This window comes from Sander lucioperca, chromosome 24 (assembly GCF_008315115.2).
Source record: "Sander lucioperca isolate FBNREF2018 chromosome 24, SLUC_FBN_1.2, whole genome shotgun sequence".
In the NCBI taxonomy this organism is placed as follows: domain Eukaryota; kingdom Metazoa; phylum Chordata; class Actinopteri; order Perciformes; family Percidae; genus Sander; species Sander lucioperca.
Genome location: NC_050196.1, coordinates 20,174,554 through 20,193,994, shown reverse-complemented (window position 1 = coordinate 20,193,994; position 19,441 = coordinate 20,174,554). Strand labels below are relative to the sequence as shown.

Genomic DNA, 19,441 nt, shown 5'->3' with positions numbered 1-19,441 from the left:
ACCACCTATATTCACGTAGACTTTACAGAGGAAATGTCCCACACCTCTACCGTGAAATGACTTCAGATCTGAAACTTGAGGTGCTAATAAAAGACGTTGCTCCATAATTCCAGACAATAACCGTGTTGGAAACCGTTCCTTCATGGTACATGGAAGAATTTATCAGTCAGTATACTATATCTTGTACAGCTTATACAAGGTAAAAGAGAAATTAAGACTTAACATAACAGAACTCCTCAAGGAGGTGCTGTGGCTTAGTTGGTTAAAGTGCCTGTCTAGTAAACAGGAGATCCTGGGTTCAAATCCCAGCAGCACCTTGTTGTTGCAGAGATTACGTCTGTTTGCATCCCATCAGCATGTGTACATGATCCCCATGCTACCCATTATGCTACCCTGGTAGCAAATGGAAAAAGGTGAAAAAGGATTGAAAAGGCTAACTGTTTTCATTGGCATTTTAAATTTACACAGAAACACTACATTATCACAGACTTAAGATGGTACATAAAAACACATGACATGCAAAACAATGCAAGTTTAAGCTACAATATACACCTAGTTTATTCTTCAGCCAGTTCTGTTCATTTGGCCTAATTATGCTGTTTTGATAATAACTAGTAAATTGATTATTACCTCACCGTTTGTTTAAGCAGTGAGCGGCGCTGTAGCTTAGTGGTTAAAGCGCCTGTCTTGTAAACAGGAGATCCTGGGTTCAATTCCCAGCAGTGCCTCAATATCCGTTGATATTCATTCATATATATATATCAGTTACTGCAGTACAAATTCAAAATACTGGAGAGAGTTGTCCAATGGCGGAGCGGGGGGGTGGCTAATTGGGCTTAAGCCCCGAATGTTTTGTCAAAAGCCCCGAATCTTTTAGGTTTTTTAAAATAACTTCAACTTTGTTTCATTTCCTCTCTCAGTCTTTCTGACTGGAGCGGCAAAAAGTGAAACAAAAGCTCTATTACCGTGCGTGGTGGCGGACGGTAACGCATCGCGCAATAAAAACTAACGAAGAAGAATATAAATCTTCTTTGTCGTTAACTTGTCATCAGGGGCTGGCGGGCTGTTGTCATGTTGTATGTTTCATCGGTGTCGCGAGCTTACTGGCTAACCGGCTGAAGTTCTGGATATAACAAAGTTTTTTATACGGAACAGGAACACTAGTAGCCATAGTAACAGACCTCACCGGCCGGAGAGATTCAGGAGCAGCGTCAGACGAACCGCGGACAAGCGCTGCAGGTTTGTGAATCCGCTGTTGTAACACTTGAGTTAAGTGACTGTATTGCTGGCTAGCTAGCGAGTCAACATTATTAGTTGTTATTAAGAGAAATTAGTTGCTAATAGAGATGGGCGGATGATTTGTCTGATGATTTGTCATGTACACAGGGGGGTGGGGGGGGGGAGATGTATAGATTCATGTGCAGACTGACAGGGTCTAAGAATATGATCATTGTGTCCATAGTTGATGTTTCTAAGAGTGACACAAGGTACACATCTTGCTTTTGGAAACATTGGACTCGAAGCCTGTATATGTTCTTATAAATGATGCCTCACCGGCACCATTCTTAAATGTTTTGTATTGTTTTATATATATATATATATATATATATATATATATATATATATATATATATATATATATATATATATCTGTATTGTGTTGTTTCTATGGACCTTTGTGTCTTGAGTAAAGTTGATTGATTGATTGATAAAAAGTAAAATATTTTTAAAGCCTTTTATTGTTTTAATCTTGATGATAAGGGCTATGTATATCCCCCTTATTTTTCAACTTTGAAGCTAAGTAAGCTATTTTCTGTGAACGTGAGAGACTTTCGGTTCATAGGGAAATAACGAGATGAATAACAAAGTGCTATTAATGATAAAAATATTTGTGCTACAAACTAGTGTTTACAATTACGACAAATTCAATACATCAAAATAACAGGGTAGGGTAGAAAAATACCAGTTTCCAATATCAAGAAGCATAACAAGCTTTTTTGTACAGCTAGAAATAACTGTAAGCGGATGACATCGGACGCCAGACACATTCCATTTACAAATGTCCGTGCCACTCTTCCGTGAATAATAAGGTGGATACCATAGGCCAAAAAATAGGTTTGTTTGATTATTAGTTGTATGTTTTGCCTCTGATTGATTTGTGCTTATCATTTCTTACAGGATTATCAGAAGTGCTGCCGCTCTTCTTCCACTCGACACCATCACTACCCTCCTCACCTGGCCTCCATCCTCACCTGGCCTCCATCCTCACCTGGCCTCCATCCTCACCTGGCCTCCCTCCTCACCTGGCCTTCATCCTCACCTGGCCTTCATCCTCACCTGGCCTCCATCCTCACCTGGCCTTCATCCTCACCTGGCCTTCATCCTCACCTGGCCTCCATCCTCACCTGGCCTCCATCCTCACCTGGCCTCCATCCTCACCTGGCCTTCATCCTCACCTGGCCTTCATCCTCACCTGGCCTTCATCCTCACCTGGCCTCCATCCTCACCTGGCCTCCATCCTCACCTGTACTGCTTTCTTTCTAAATTTCTATTTTACCTGTTAAGGATAATTTTTGTATAAATTGAAATGCATGAATTAATAAATTGTTCTTGTTTTAAAACAGATTTTTATTGTTTTATTATATTACATTATTAATACTTGTGTATTGTTTAAAAATGCACGATAAACCTTGTTGTGCAGTTAAAGCTTCAATTGTTCTTTTTTCCATTTCATGGATTCTGATGGAGCAAATTTATCAGCTAAGCACAAACTAAACAGAACTGAACTCTTAAGATTAGTAATGATGTTTACACCAAATTCCAATTTTACCTATGTAGGCTAACTTCAAAATAGTCAGATAATGGTTGCCTCTTTTTAGTTGCCAGGGATGAAAATGAGTCATCCTTAACATTGTTGGTGTTTTGGATTCACTACAGCTGGAGAACAATTAAATACAAAATAGGTTGTAGGCTCTACTGGGTGATTTTTTATTTTTACTGAGTAACTATCATCATTTTCCCAGATAGTGTATAGAATTTTAGGCATTCTATTATCTCAAACATCCTGAAAAATAGTGCATTTAGCTGACGTAATTGGGAAAAAAGGGGGAGTTGTCTCCCCAGCCCCCTCCTCCCCAGACTCAAAGTTCACGGAGGTTGCCAGGCTGAGACCGCAGCATTCACAACAATGTTGCTAGGCGCTTGTCTCACATAGCCAGACATTACTTCAAAGTAAGGAGTAGCTAACGTTAGATGCTGGCTATATTGACAGTCATAAAAGCCCGTACTCATGCGGAGCTCTGTACCCAACTGACAGACACACTTTTTCGGCTTAGAATTATGTAATGTAATTAGAATTTTGGGCCCCATGACAAAAAATCGAATTGGGACCCCTCTGCGCGGCTGTTGTCACCACATCTCTAGGACCTAACTGTCCCATCAAAAGCTTTACACAACTCTAACTAGTAGATGTCATTCCATAATTCAATCTAAATGAACGTATCAAACTGGATTATTTTATTTATTTTGTTATTAATGTGTTTGAATTTCTGTCATTAATAAATATTTCATTTTCTTTTTTGTAATGGTAAAAAGAGCAAGAGAGACAGAGAAATCCCCACTGACTCCCTTCTATGATGCTAACTGGAATGTCATTGAACACAATGTTGCTCACCTTCTTCACTGCACAGTTAGGGGGAGACTGGGCTGCTGCTGACTCATCTGTTGTTAAGTCTGCTAAAAGGGGCAGGGACAATGATGACAAATGTTTCCCTGCACTGATTAAATGGTGATTAAATGTAGGCTAACACTAGTCTGTAGCTAGCTAGCTTATTTCAATATGGACATTAAGCCAACAGGTTAATACCACTCACAGACTATAGGCTACCCACCTTTCTTGGTGAAAAACTGAGTTACAGTTTGACACCCTTTCCTTTGTCTTTCCTCTCTCTCTTTTCTTTTTTGAAAACTGGTCACTGTAGTTCTGGCGCATCTACTGACTGCAGCCATAGACAGTATATATAGAATGGACCAACAGATTCCGTTGCTCTTGTCGGAGACCGGTGAAGGATATTAGAAGCAATTTTCCCGTGAGTGCTGAGCGTTACTGAGCAGCCTCCAGCTGAGAGAGACGACGTAAATGTGACGTGAGCAACCTGTCTGAAAGTTGGAAGTCTTCTGGTAGCTGTGCCAAGAGAAATCTCAATCATTCCCAATCTTGCAGAGACGGAGAGCGTAGGTATATGTAAGGAGATAACATAGGCACAGGCTAATTATTGCTCACTAAAATGACAGTTAACATTAGTAATTAAACTTAAACAGCTAATGTAAGTCTAAACTGCCTGCGAGTTTCTCCTGTACTATACGGTAATTCCTCTACTATGCGACATCGTTAGCCTATTTTTACAAAAACGTCTGCTACGGAGCCATAACGTGAGGTACAAGGTAATGGAGCCTTTTATACATTGTCGTGTTTCTTTAGAAATAAACAATGGGCAAATAGAGTCTTTAAACGCTTCAGATGTAAAGTTATTCACTGTCAAAGTGACGTCAAAATGAATGGCAGTCAATGGAATGCTAACGTCGGGTGATCGTTTTGTAGCGTCAAAATGGCGCCATAGGAGATTCGAGCTCTGAAGCGAAGCTTACCCCCTTGACTGCAACTAAACACCGTCACTGAGTGCGCTGAGGCAGGACCAAACCATTTCATGCAGGTGGTCGGTCAATATGGATGTTTACTTTTGGTCAATGGGGATATTTAACTTTTTAAAAACAAAGAGATGATTAATTGTATTATTCTATTTGAAATATATATATACTGAATGATGATGGTTTAATAATTTTATATTAGTTTTTACCTATTTTTTGGGGCCCCTGTCAGTCATGGGCCCTTGGAATTGTCCTAACTTTTCCCCCCTATACAGCGCCCCTGGGAACCGCTAAAAACACAACAATTGGACAGTTTCCAGCCAATTCCAGCAGCCTTCAGGCTGAACAGGAAGTCAAAGAAATACTCACACTTTGTTAGGTCCGATTCTGAATTAATAAAATGTTATCAGACACATATATCAGCTTGTACACAGTCTCCAGTTGTTTTTATTAAGACAGAGTAGCTGTCAAAATGCTCTACATGCAATCTTAATGAACAGACTGTAGATGATCCGTAATCTGAACTGATTTAGTCTCAGTGATTTCTAAACATCATTACCAACCATGCAACATGTGTTCTGTACAGAATAAGCCTTTAAATGGGACAAATAGCTATTAAAATCCCTCCGATTCAAAAACAATAAAAAAGTTTATATAAAATGTCATAATTTTGAGTTGATTCTGAACCAATCAGCTGTTAGATCAGCTGATAGGCAGGCGTTTCCCAGCATGCCCCTGGTCTGCCTGGGTAATGCAGTCGGTGAAAAGCAATTGCGCTGCCTGCGTCTCAAACCTGCGGCCGCCTTGATCCCGTGAGGTTATCGTTGCCCACGTGTGAATGACATCAGAGCAAGTCGGGATCAAGTCGGACACAAATCTAACCGGCATGCAGTGGGCGGTGATCGATTCTGCGCAGACCTGGCTCATCTCGAACGAGCCTATTATATCTCCGTCCTGGCCTGGGAACGCCTTTTATAAAAAATGTATTTAACCTTTATTTCACCAGGTAGGCTGTTGAGAACAGGTTCTCATTTGCAATGGCAACCTGGCCAAGAAAAGTGTAAGTGTACAAGACAACATACAGTTTCACATTCAATATAGTACAAGAAAACAGAGTGCAATAGGTCTACGAAGGTACAGATTAAGTAGGCAGCTCAAAGCCGGCGTAAAGTGAGGTGTAAGTAAGTACGTCGATGGAAATGCGAAGGTGGAAAGGTAATAACATAATATACATGAATAGACAATCTATAACATTGCTGAGATGTAGTAAAGAGTCAGAATACAGTTAGTGCAAATTAAATTGTGGTTATAACGCAGTATATATAAATAGATAGTCTATATGAATGCTGAGAAGTAGTGAAGTCAATGTACAGATGCAAAATACAAACTAATTAGTGATGAGGGTCAGTAATAACACAATGAATATGAACAGTCAGTTTGTCTATATGCAGAATATAGTAAAGAGTCAATATACCGATATATATATATATATATAAATATTTGTCTAGGTAGTGAGGTAGAAACAGAAAACACAATACACTGTATGAATAATAAAATTTTGAGATGAAGTAAAGAGTCAATGTACAGTTTGTGTGAAGTGTGGACTACATAGTGATGCTGATCAAACATAGCACAATATACGCGAATAAACGGAGCTATCTAAATGCTGAAATGTGGTAAAGAGTCAATATACAATTAGTGCAGGTAGTGGTCTAAATAGTGAGGTAGGTATATGAGTAGTAGATGTGCAAAAAATAGTGTAACATTTAATGGGATTTAGGGAATCCTAGGCATCCGTCTTCTAGTGTTATAGCTGAAGTCAAATTTGACCGTATCCCTTTTTAGAAAATCCTACCTTTTCTTTCTGCAGCACAAGCTCTGGCCTCTACACACATGAAGGAAACCGCAGCGGAGGTATAAAGATACACCTGAAAAATTCCCCAAAGACATCAGTACCAAGGCCGTGTTCTACAGAGAGTGAAACTAATGGAGAAAAATAGATAAACTACAGTGTGTACAGTTTAGCAAAATTGCGCACAGTTTACCAATCTGTCCACATGGATGTAAATTGACAATCTGTACCCACAGTTTAAAATCCGTCCCCACGGATTGTAAAGGTAGAAAAAGGCACTTGTTTTGGGCTTGTTTTCACCTCACAGGCCTGGTTGCTTATTTGTCTCGCGAGATCTGGCAACACTGGCCGCGACCTCCGTCCCATTGTTTGCATTTTATCTAGCTCTCGATGTGGACGGCGGAGTAAAAGGCGCCAGTGTTTGGTGTCCTTCCAGAGAGAAACATCACAAACTGCTGCATGAGGTTTTAAAACCTGAAGCGAAGCTACAAAGAGCAGGTCTGTTTTCTTTCTCTGACCGGAAACGCGTTTACTGCTGTTGTTGCGGGGAGTCCGCGCGCTAAGCTAACGTTAGCCGCAGCTAGCTCCTGCTAACGTGTGTTATTGGATATGTTGTGAGCTTCGTGTTTTTCTCAAACGCAGGTCGGAGAGAAGTCGAGGAGAGACACTTCAACATGAACTCTGAGAGGAAACGGTCAGCTGGCCAGCAGAGAGGTGGGAGACGTTTACAATGTTCTATATTCTTCATATATTTTTTTCTTACTTAACGTTAACGTTACCCTGTTGGGTGAGCTTCATTGTTGTGTGAGCTGGCTCTGGTTTATATTGCCGTGTAACTTTTATTATCTAGTTTGAAAGTCAGTCATAACTGAAAAAGTACATTAATAAGTAAGAGCTGCTGCCAATGCCTGAATTGGAGGTACAGGAGGTGTTCCGCTTTTCCCCACTGTTGCCACAGCTGATAAATTAACCACACTTCGTTAGGCCCGGGCAGTGGACCTTTTTCACAGCAGACATGTTGACTTGTCTTAGTAGGAAAAGCACACCTGAAATTGATAACCTTAACGACGGCTCAATTCCATCAAGTGTTCCCAGTAGGTTTATTTCAGTGAGTCAGCATGCACAGTACCAGGTCCTCTCCTTAGTGGAATACAGCCATCATTAATGGTTATGAATACACCTGTGCTTTTCCTACGATGACATGTAAACACGTCTGCTGTGAAAAAGGTCTATATATCGATATCTGAGGCTAGAAATCTTCATCATGCCTGGTTTTAAAGGCTGCATTACAGTAAAGTGATGTAATTTTCTGAACTTACCAAGCTGTTGTAGCTGTTTTTTTGCCTTTATACACTTAGTCATTGTATCCACATATGCATTATCAAAACTCTCACTGTGTTAAATAAAATGTGAAAGCACCAATAGTCAACCCTACAATATCGACGTTGATGTGTTTTGTCAAAAATATCGGGTTATTTTATTTTTTTTTATTTTTTTTCATATCGCCCAGCTCTACACTTCGTCCATGGCGTCCATATTAGACAATAAGGCCTACTGTTTTTCGTCACATCGTTTGTAGATCTCAGCAGACCCGACCGCAGTTGACCCAAGCTTTATTGCACGGAGGAGAAAAAGAAAAGAGACAAAGTGGCTGTGTATTGTTGTTTGGCAAACAGTAGCTGCTGCACAAACTCCTGAGGCCTGTACTCTGAATCAAGATCAACATGTCCTGGATTTTATTGGCCGTTAACCGAATTCACCAAACCTAACAACCGCGGTCCCGCATAACCTGTGTCACGACGGTGGTTAACAACTAGTTCAATCAAACCCAGGGTTTCCCAATCTGGCGACGTGCGCGTCCACATAAAATATATATATATATTAGGGCTGTCAGCATTGACATGTTAATCGCGATGCGATTAAGGGCTGAGCATGACGTGGTCATTTTTTTTAATCGCATGCCGCCATTTATTAATTTATTTTACACTTCACTCGGCTTTGCGTCGTGCCTAACGGGCTTCTTTGCGGCACCTTAACTTATCATCAAGCTGCCATACTTCCTCGTAACACATCCTGCTGCTGCAGGCTGAAGGCATGATGGAGAAAGACAACAGAAAACACAATTCTGAATGGAGCTTTTTATTTTTCCAAAACTCCCGGACGGCTCATTAGACAAGTTGAAAGCCACATGCACGTTGTGTAAAGCCAAATTAAAATATCACCGAAGCACGTCAAGCTTCAGCTACCACCTACGAGCTAATTAAAATGACTGAGGTTGATGCTAGGGGGCTCAGGCAAAGCACTATTTATATTTATACTATTTTATATATATACTATACTATTGGAGAGTGCTACTCGCCGACTTGTTGATGAAACCAAATCCAAAAAAACGACTATAGCTCTTGCGAAATGGGTGGCAACTAACTGCAGACCTGTCAGCATCGTAGAGGACTCGGGTCTTAAAGATGTACTACGGTTGAAAGCAGCCACACTGAAACTGCTGCAAAGTGCAAATGCTGTCTCATTAGCCGGTGATCACTGGACGTCAGTGAGTAATCAACATTATTTAGAAGTTACTGCACACTATATTGACTCTGGTAAGGATAGGGTTTTTAAGTTAGGTACTTGGAGGAATTGTGCAATAATGACAGATTTACACATTTTTATGATACACAAAACTTTGGGTTGAACCTGAAGTTACCTCGGTAACCCCAAATCTTGCTTCGTAGTACAGACCTCCGGGCAGTTCAGTGCTTGTGTGTGGTGTTTTACAACATTCTTGTAGCAGCGACAGAGGCAGTGATGTTTACGTTTAAGACAGAGGAGGGAGGCAGAGCCTGTATGAGGCAGAGGCAATAATACAGCAGGCCTACATGACCATAATAATACTTTACATTTCTGACTGTGCATTTGGTAAGCACCATTAAAATAAAGTTCAGTGACTGAACTAAAATATATGACAGCAGATTGTAGTTTCTGTATTTATTACCAAAGCATTAATCAGGAATACAGTTAAAATGTGGGAAATGTAAAAATTGTGTTGCAGGTCGATTCTACATTTTCTGCATGTGCCCCTAAAAAATTTCGGTAGCACTCTATAATAACTACACACAATTCATCATTTATTAAGCATTAGTTGCCTATTTAGTTATGGTTTGTTCATCATAATTAATCTCTTGTTCATACATAATTCATCATCAGTAAAGCATTTATTCAGAGTTATAAATGGTTTGTTCATAGTTAACAAGCCTATCTAGAAAAATACTTTTTAAGTACATGATTTATACTTAATAGATAATGAAACAACCATTTATAAATGAAATAATTTTCCCATTATAAAGAAGTTTGACACTAAATAAGTATTGTGAAAACTATTTGTAAATTAAATAATTTTCCATTTATAAACTATTTACAAACTATTAGTAATTTCTTTATTTATCTTTAGTAAAGCATAATTCCTGCATTCATTCTAATTAATAAAGCGTTTGTAAATACAGTTAGTAAATGGCTATCTAGACCTACATTTGTTCATGCCTTAAATAAAATGTTATGATTTTAAAAATAGCCCTAAACTAATAGCTGGGGTATTAATACATCTGTTACAAATACTTACCAGTATTGTAATCCATGACTAATTCAGGAGTTACTCCTGGTTAGTTAAGTATATTGTGTGAGCCCATCTAAAGTGAGCACTTTCTATGCTTTACAAAGCATTTATAAATGAGTTGCAAAGGCTAACAGAACCTGGACACACACATAATGTTCTATTTGGACATGCCTTCAGAAATATGCCTATGGATAGTTAGTGTGTTAATGCATCTTTAACAAGCACTTACCAACACATCAGTTCATGATTAACTCATGAGTTACTACTGATTAGTTGACTACATGGCGTGAGCCCATCTAAAGTGAGGTCTTGCTATGCTTTACAAAGCATTTATAAATAAGTTGCAAAGGCCAGCAGATACAAAGAGACACAAGTAAAGTATTTGTAACCCTTATTACGATGTAGTAAGAATGTACATTTATGAAATAGGTCATAGTAGTGTTATGTAGGTGATATCAGTGTGAATTTGGACCAGAACCAGAAGAAAACTAGATTGTTAAGAGCACAGGGAATTGAACATCAATAAAGAGACTAGGAAACCAGGATTCAGTTTGAGAAGTGTACAGAAGGCATACATACAGATAAACACAGGTATGAAAAATAACTAAAATAATAAAGTGCGTACATAACAGAAACCTTTTTCAGTTCTATGAGCTCAATTGTTCTTTGATGACAAGAATTCAGAGATGTTCAACGTTGGGGCCCATATGAGTTTGGTTTCTGTTTGTCCTACCGCCATGAAGAAGGAATCCAGGGCATTTTGTCTTAAGTTCAGAGTCTCGATCCTGTAGCTCGCCACCCCAGCCAACTGAACTCTCAAATCTCCACCTCCTCCACCTGTAGATAAGGCCAAATCATTTCTCTCAATTACTATTCAGTAATAAAATCAATTGCTTATGCTACAATGAAAATAAAACAAGGTAATATTTCAGTTAATCCATATTGAAATATCTAAATCTCTATTCAGTTGTACACGTCCCTTTTGGCGCCTGCATCGGAACGTAAGAGGCTGTTTTTATTCACTTGGTTAGAGAAAAAGAGCGACATTAAGTGAATTAAATCAATTTTAAATACTCAGTACTATCTAATATTGACTATGCTTTGTTGTAAATAGAGCAAAAGAGAGCTGTGCCTGAATCCACTGTCGTCACGGAGTTAGAGGCAGTGAATTCCGTTAGGTGAGTCATTCCTAAGCACTAGGTCTTGAGTTCGCTAGCATCCATGCTAATCGGTGCTAATAGTGCAAAGCTAACGGTTAGCTAAGGTGCTGTATTCATATGCTAATAGGGTAATTAGCCACAAAAGGCTAACGGAATACTGCATATTGCCTGTGAAAAGGCTAATGAGACTATCTATTGGTTATGAAAAGTAATGTTGCTTTTCGACACTATTGCTAGCTGTGGGTATTTTGTTGAATGAATGTTAGTACAAATTGTGAGTTTAATTAATTGTTTTAACTGGAGTTTATGGTGAAGTAAATCAAAGAGGCTAATTTTGAGTGCATTCTTTCTACTGTTACAGGGAGGGATAAAAGCACGCGTGTCTTAATGCCTCTAAAGAGTTTTTACTAATACAATTTGAGAGATGTTTACATGCAATTTATGCAATTTTATTAGGTGTATATATAGTGTTAATGTTACTAAGGTAGGTTCCATAAAACTTGAATTAGAAATGTATTTTTCTGTATAAAGGTTGCCTATTAATAATAAATGTACTTTTGATACCTGAAAGGGATTTATATACTTTTGATACCTAAGAGAAGACATTTAAGAACGGTTGTACAACTGAAGAGATTAGATATTTCAATATGGATTAACTAAAATATTACCTCATTTTATTTCATTGTAGCCTAAGCAATTGATTTTATTACTGAATAGTAATTGAGAGAAATGATTTGGCCTTATCTACAGGTGGAGGAGGTGGAGATTTGAGAAACGCTACGCAGAGGAGGTCCGGTCCACAGAGTGCTATTGAATCACATCTGAATTCTTGTCATCAAAGAACAATTGAGCTCATAGAACTGAAAAGGGTTTCTGTTATGTGCGCACTTTATTATTTTAGTTGTATTTTTCATACCTGTGTTTATCTGTATGTATGCCATGTTTCTGTGTATATTAATACACTTCTCAAACTTTATCCTGATTTCCTAGTCTCTTTATTGATGTTCAATTCCCTGTGCTCTTACAATCTAGTTTTCTTCTCTTTCTGGTCCAAATCCACACTGATATCACCTACATAACACTACTATGACCTATTTCATAAATGTACATTCTTACTACATCGTAATAAGTGTTGCAAAGGCTAGCAGATACAAAGACACAAGTAAAAAAGTATTTGTAACTCATTTATAAATGCTTTGTAAAGCATAGCAAGTCCTCACTTTAGATGGGCTCACGCCATGTAGTCAACTAATCAGTAGTAACTCATGAGTTAATCATGAATTGATGTGTTGGTAAGTGCTTGTTAAAGATGCATTAACACACTATCTGTAAAAAACCTACTTATACACATTTTACATGGGCTACTTACTATGGACCAACCATTTACTAACTATTTATAAACGCTTTACTGATTAGAATGAATGTAGGAATTATGCTTTACTAAAGATAAATAAAGAAATTACTAATAGTTTGTAAATAGTTTATAAATGGAAAATTATTTAATTTACAAATAGTTTTCACAATACTTATTTAGTGTCAAACTTCTATTTATAAACATTTTCAAGAGTCTTTTTTACTATGAACAAACGATTTATGAGTGTATACAAATGTTTTATTTATGAGATTAACATAGCAATGCTTTACAAATGAACAAAGCATTTAGTAATAGTTTGCAACTGGTTTATAATGGGAAAATGATTTAATTTATAATGGTTGTTTCATTATATATTAAGTATAAATCATGTAAATACAAAAGTATTGTTTCTAGATAGGCTTGTTTGCTATGAACAAACCATTTATAACTGAATAAATGCTTTACTGATGATGAATTATGTATGAACAATAGATTAATTATGATGAACAAACCATTAACTAATAGGCTTGTTTACTATGAACAAACCTTCATAACTGTGTGAGCAAATGCTTTACTGATGATGAATTATGTATGAACAAAAAATAATAATAATGAACAAACCATAACTAATAGGTAACTAATGCTTAATAATGATGAATTATGTGTAGTTATTATAAAGTGCTACCAAAATTTCAGTGCTCCTAGTAAAAAAGTTTAGTTTGGAGCTAGGGCTGCACAATATTTTGTTTCACAGTCTATCGCGATGTGCGCATGCAAGATAGTTACATCGCAGCACGTCGCGATGTTGACGCTAAAACTTTTTTGCAGCTTGATAGAAAAATAAACTTTCACCGTTGTCCTTTTTAGGGCTGTAATCTCCCAGTCGACTAGTCGATTTATTGGTCGATACGTTCTGGCTCGACCAAATTCTGATTGGTCGATTTTTTTGCCGTGTTAATTTCTTTTTATTTCTTTTATTTGTATTATTTTTGCCGTGTTAATTTCATCAGGTGGAAAGCACTAATTGCTAACGGGGGTGTTTTCAGAGCACCCCTGTTTCACAGGTAACAGTCTGTCTTCAGAACACCCCCCTTGTTTTCACTTTTTGGATCAGCCCAACCCACTGGAGACAGAATGAAGAAAGTACTAGAAGGCCTTGGTCTGGTGGTTTGCTGAATATTTATTTAATCGTGAGCGTTTAATTTATAGTCAGTGACTCCTCCTCTACCATGTCAAAGACATCGGCAGTGTGGCAGCATTTTACAAAATAGATAATGGAAAAAAAGTCAAATGCAAAGTTTGCAAGCAACAGTTTGCATATCACAGCTCAACTACAAACATGGCATATCACCTAAAAACGGTAAGCTAACTTGTCTGCGTTAGGTTGCCCCGTCTGTTTTGAGTAGGCTATATGAACATATCAGAATTGGCATATTCTAATGTTTTAGTCTAATAATCGTTTTATAACTGCAGGCGCACCCGCCTGCAACTACGGTAGCATCCCCCAGGGTTAGCGCGAAGCTGACAGACAGACTCGAGTGTGTCATTCAGTGCAAATAATTACGTTAAAAAACGATTAATATACTGCAAATAGCCTACTATTTTTTTATGTTTATTTATATTCATTTAGGCGGACAAGGCTACCAAGTACTGCGCAGCTAATTATTCTAACGCTTTTTTTTCTTTCTTTTTTTTCTATTTTTAGTCGAAATTTCAGGACTTCAGTCGACCAAGATTTTCTTTGGTTGATTACAGCCCTAGTCCTTTTACATGATTGTTATGGCTGACCCTTCCCCTTTTAAGACAGGTGGCCAACCTGTGTATGTGATGTAACGTTAGTCCGACTGAGTTTGTTATGGGAAGTGAGGATCTCCGTGTGTAGAAAAGTACCGTAAGCTGCAGCTGACACAGAGATGCACATACTTTTCTATTGGTAGTGAAGCGACAGTAGTCAGTTGTTTATGTTCGCTGCAAAGGCGAACTAAATCACCTGATTAATGCAACGTAATCACGACATCTCGCGGCCATTTTCCACCGCAGAAAGCTGCTACTAGCTAGGCTAAAGCTAATATAGTTCGCCTAAAGAAACAAGGCGTCTGTCCCCAACTAACGTTATGGTTCGGAGCCGTGGCGCTGGAAACTAATGTCCCTCTCCAAAATCTCTTGATTTCCTGACATGATTTGACTGAATCCTGACACCCCTATTTATTATGAGAGTGAATAGAGCTACTTATCAAAGTATTAAGATTGACATTAATAGCTGTCGGTTTGTGTTTCAGCTTTACCTTCAGATGTCCAGAAAGTGATTGTTGGTGAAGAACATCAGCAGGAGTGGAGCTCCAGTCTGGACCAGGAGGACACAAAGCCCCCACACATTAAAGAGGAACAGGAGGAACTCCGGATCAGTCAGGATGAAGAGCAGCTTCAAGGCTGGAGGAGGCTGATATCACCAAGTTCCCATTCACTCTGGTCCCTGTGAAGAGTGAAGATGATGAAGAGAAACCTCAGTTCTCACAGCTTCATCAAAGACAAACTGAAGAGATAAAAACAGAAGCTGATGGAGAGGACTGTGGAGGACCAGAACCAGCCATGAAATCAGATCCAGATACACATTTACAACCAGATACTGTGACCAATCTGGTCATCAGTATCTGGTTGTAAATGAGACTTTTAAACCTGAGGCTGATGACAGTGCTGATTGGAAGGAGACCAGAGAACCTCAGTCAGGGTTAAACTCTATGGAAAATAATGAAGTCCCTATCAGTGATTTGAGATGTAGTGCTGGTGAGAATCCATTTAGCTGCTCTGTCTGTCAGAAAACTTTTACATTGAAGGGAAGTTTAAAGGCACACATGAGAATCCACACGGGAGAGAAACCATTTAGCTGCTCAGTCTGTAAGAAAGCTTTCCTAGCGAGTGGACATTTAAAAAAACACATGAGAATCACACGGGCGAGAAACCATTTATCTGCTCCGTCTGTAAGAAAGCTTTTAGAGTGAATGACAGTTTAAAGAGACACATGAGAACCCACACAGGAGAGAAACCATTTAGCTGCTCGGTCTGCAAGACAGCTTTTAGGGAGAGTGGAAATTTACAGAAACATATGACAATCCACACAGGAGAGAGACCGTTTATCTGCCCTGTCTGTAGTGCGATTTCAGAGAGAGGGGAAGTTTAAAGGTACACATGAGAATCCACACAGGAGAGAAACCATTTAGCTGCTCAGTTTGTAAGAGAGCTTTATACAGAGTGGAGGTCTACAGGAACACATGAAAACCCAACACGCGAGTGTTACAAGCGCCCCCCTTGTTTTGCTTCTCCCTGTCTGCTCTACTCAGGTGATCCTGATGTGATCGTTAGTGGTTGGCTCGCTTTATTTTTTGGGGGATTGAGGTTTGAGGGGTATGGCACAAAACCAAGATGATATTTAGTTATTGTACTATAAATACAGATGTATACATAGTAATAGATAATGAAATAATTAAGAGTCTATGAAATGTTACACTCAAGATCTCATCTGAACAGTAAAAAAAAACTTTCAACCGAGTTTAAAACTTTTACAGCCAATTAAAATGTCGGGTTTTAATCGGGCGTGAGTCCATAAAGTCTAAATGTATTTGAACGGTCTTTCTAAAATGTTTAACTACACTTCCTTACATTGTACAGGGTTTAAACACCTAATAGTCTTTATATATTCTATATATATATATATATTTGAATCCTGATGTTTTAGGACTGCTCTGTCATGTCGTGTTATTTTCTGTTTTGTAAAACACTTTGTAGTGTGGATTTTGAAAAGTGCTCTATGAATAAAGATTATCATATCTTTGTTATATGGTTGGTGACTTGTATGAACCGCACCCGTATCCCAACGTTCATTTCGGCACTCAACAGGACCATTTTAATTTTCGCCATCTTATTCATCACTAAATTAACTTCGGAGAACGTTTCACGCAAGCAATCACTGTAGATTTCGAATATAGGCAGTCTTAGGAAAATCCGATGCCGAATTGACCATTTGCTCCATAAAGTGATGCGACGGCCAGCTAGCGCCAACCGGGGCCGCTAGCTGGAGGTCTCTCAGACCGGTCTCGTAAATAAGAGGCTTTTATTTCGCCATTGACGGATCGTTTGTTTAATATCACAACACATGTCCATCATAAGATTAACGGAACTTGTGGTTAACTGCCTTTTCAGAGTTAAACTCCACAATCGCCTGCGGCCTAACAACCTCGCTGGCCGCTGGCAGTCTCACACACACACGGACACATAGGCAAAGACGGGGGAGAGAGATACCGTTTATCTCGGGAGACTTGTTTAAATTAGGACTATATAGGCTATGTACATTAGATTTACTATTTAGTTCATACTTTTTTTGGTGTATTTGTTTTCAGATGATTTTTTTGTTTAATTAGAAGTTGAGTTTCAACCTGTACGATAAATTAACAGTTGTACATAAAGTGGTAACGGAAAAGGGGAGACACCAACATTTCTAATTTTTATTGCTAATTTCTATCTGTTGTCCCTGGGCATATACAGTGCACTACAATAATAAAGAAATGATAATTCCACATAACACTAATAGGGACACCTAGGACGCCTGCGGTGTCGCCCGATTAAAATAGCCGGGGAAAGGTCCTCGACAGCGGTTCGACCTCGGTGGAAAGCTAACGCAGTGTACAGTGTACCGGACTATCCAGCTAGCATGCCTGCTAGCCCTGCTGTGTCACCGGGTAAGACTAGTGGAGGTGGGCTGTGTTAACACGGACTGGTGCTTGTATCCAACTAACTGCTAACTGCTGGTGGAGTTTGTGACTGTAAAATGCCGACCATTCTACGTTCCACGCAAATTTACGGCTGTTTTATACTCAGTGTTTACAGCCCACCAAGCGCTAATGCTAGTATGCGTTAGCTGAACTTTACGGAGTCTATAATGCATGTGCACTAAATGTAGCCTGTTTTGTATGTCGTTTTTATATAATGTCGTTTTATATATTTTAAATGTGTAACACCACTTGTGAAACGTTTCATGTATATGGTTGAAATGACAATAAAACACTTGAGTTGAGTTGACTGTCTCACATTGTCGTTTTTAGTGTTACCTTTTACACGTTCTCGTGGTAGCACGGCACGTTCTCGTGATAACACGTGTGTAAGCGTAGACATACACGTGGATAGCTCAAAATGCGTACAGATAACACGCCATTTGGCTTTAGGCAGGTGGCGTGTATGTTTACGCAAAGTCATGATGCCATGTTGCTAGGTTATACGTTGTTTACAGTAAATATGTTACGTGAGTTTTCAACCACCAATCAGATGTGAGAGTGAAAAGCGCCAGAATGTCATTCTGTCAATGTCAATTCATTCAGAATGAATCTGGGTCAGAATTAATCAAACGCCACCATTGTGTCAGTTTGAACCCTGTAATGTACCGGATGTTTATTTCAAATACAGGTACTACAGTATTGCTGGTAGATACCAGTAAGAGCATACAGTAGTTTTGTAAAACACATTGCTGGTTTGCAGCACACCAGTATCTGATTAACGTTACAGACGCTAGCTAGCATTGTTTCTAGCTCCAGGCTAACGTTTCCTCCCACCTCCAGATAGCTAGCTAGCTGTGCTCTGCTCTTGTCGGCTAATCTTGTCAGCTCATCCTTCTGTTTCTTCCAGTATCGGATTCTCCTGGGGTCAATGTCGAAATGTCTCGCAGCTTTTTCACTCGAGTTTTCCTCCGCATACTTAAAACTCGTTCCGTTGTTGAAAAGTCCGTCATAGCACCAGAGCCCGTCATTCTCTGCTAGCACTAAAGGAGACCCGTGTTACATCCATGTAGCTACTGCCATCTATTGGCACCTTTACGTTTACTACAATCTACACTTGGCTGAGTAACACATACAGCCGCATTGACTAAAATACCGGTAGGACAAAATAATACTTTACATGAGTACCATAATCCAGAAAAACAAAAAGCGTGAATATAGTGTTGAATCTGTTTAATGAAATTGCTAGAAATGTACATTATGATGAACTTGAATTTTATTTTACTTAATATTATATGAAAGGCGCTTAGGAGATTAAACTAATTTCCCCTGGCCTTAATTTGAGGCCGGCCTTTATTTGTAATCGGTAATAACTCATTAAAACAAATGTTTCCTTTAATAATAAATGCACAGTAAATTGTGTCTGTGCCGTGTGTATAGGATTGTGAATTAGTTATTATTTTATGTATATTAAAAGTTCCAGTTGAGTAAAATACTTTTACTAGCTGTAGTCACGTTGTAACTGTTCTTTATAATATATATATATATATATATATATATATATAAACTCAGCAAAAAAAAAGTCCTCTCACTTTCAAGTGCTTTTATTTTCAGCCAACTTAACGTGTAAAACTTTGTATGGACATAAAAAATTCAACTACTAAGAACTAAACTGAACGTTTCACAGATATGTGACTAACAGAAATGGAAAAATGTGTCCCTGAACAAAGGATGGTCAAAATCAAAAGTCACAGTCAGTATCTGGTGTGGCCACCAGCTGCATTAATTACTGCAGTAAATATCCATTCTGCAGTAAAGTACCAGGTTTGCCAGTTCTTGCTGTGAGATGTTACCCCACTCTTCCACCAAGGCACCTGCATGTTCCCGGACATTTCTGGGGGACATGGTTCTCGCCCTTACCCTCCGATCCGACAGGTCCCAGACGTGCTCAATGGGATTGAGATCCGGGCTCTTCGCTGGCCATGGCAGAACTCTAACAACAACTCTTGTCTTGCAGGAAATCGCGCACAGAATGATCGTTTTTTTTTCACAGATTAG

At 38.8% G+C, this 19,441-nt stretch overlaps 2 non-coding genes and 1 pseudogene across 2 annotated transcripts; all 3 read left to right on the top strand.

Moving 5' to 3' along the window:
* The first annotated feature begins 243 nt into the window (after positions 1 to 243).
* trnat-agu lies at positions 244 to 317 on the top strand. The gene has a single exon. It is a non-coding gene; the product is annotated as a tRNA-Thr (tRNA).
* Positions 318 to 655: 338 nt separating this feature from the next.
* On the top strand, positions 656 to 728 carry trnat-ugu. The gene has a single exon. It is a non-coding gene; the product is annotated as a tRNA-Thr (tRNA).
* A 6,137-nt stretch (positions 729 to 6,865) lies between these two features.
* LOC118494493 lies at positions 6,866 to 15,824 on the top strand (annotated as a pseudogene).
* Positions 15,825 to 19,441: the final 3,617 nt, after the last annotated feature.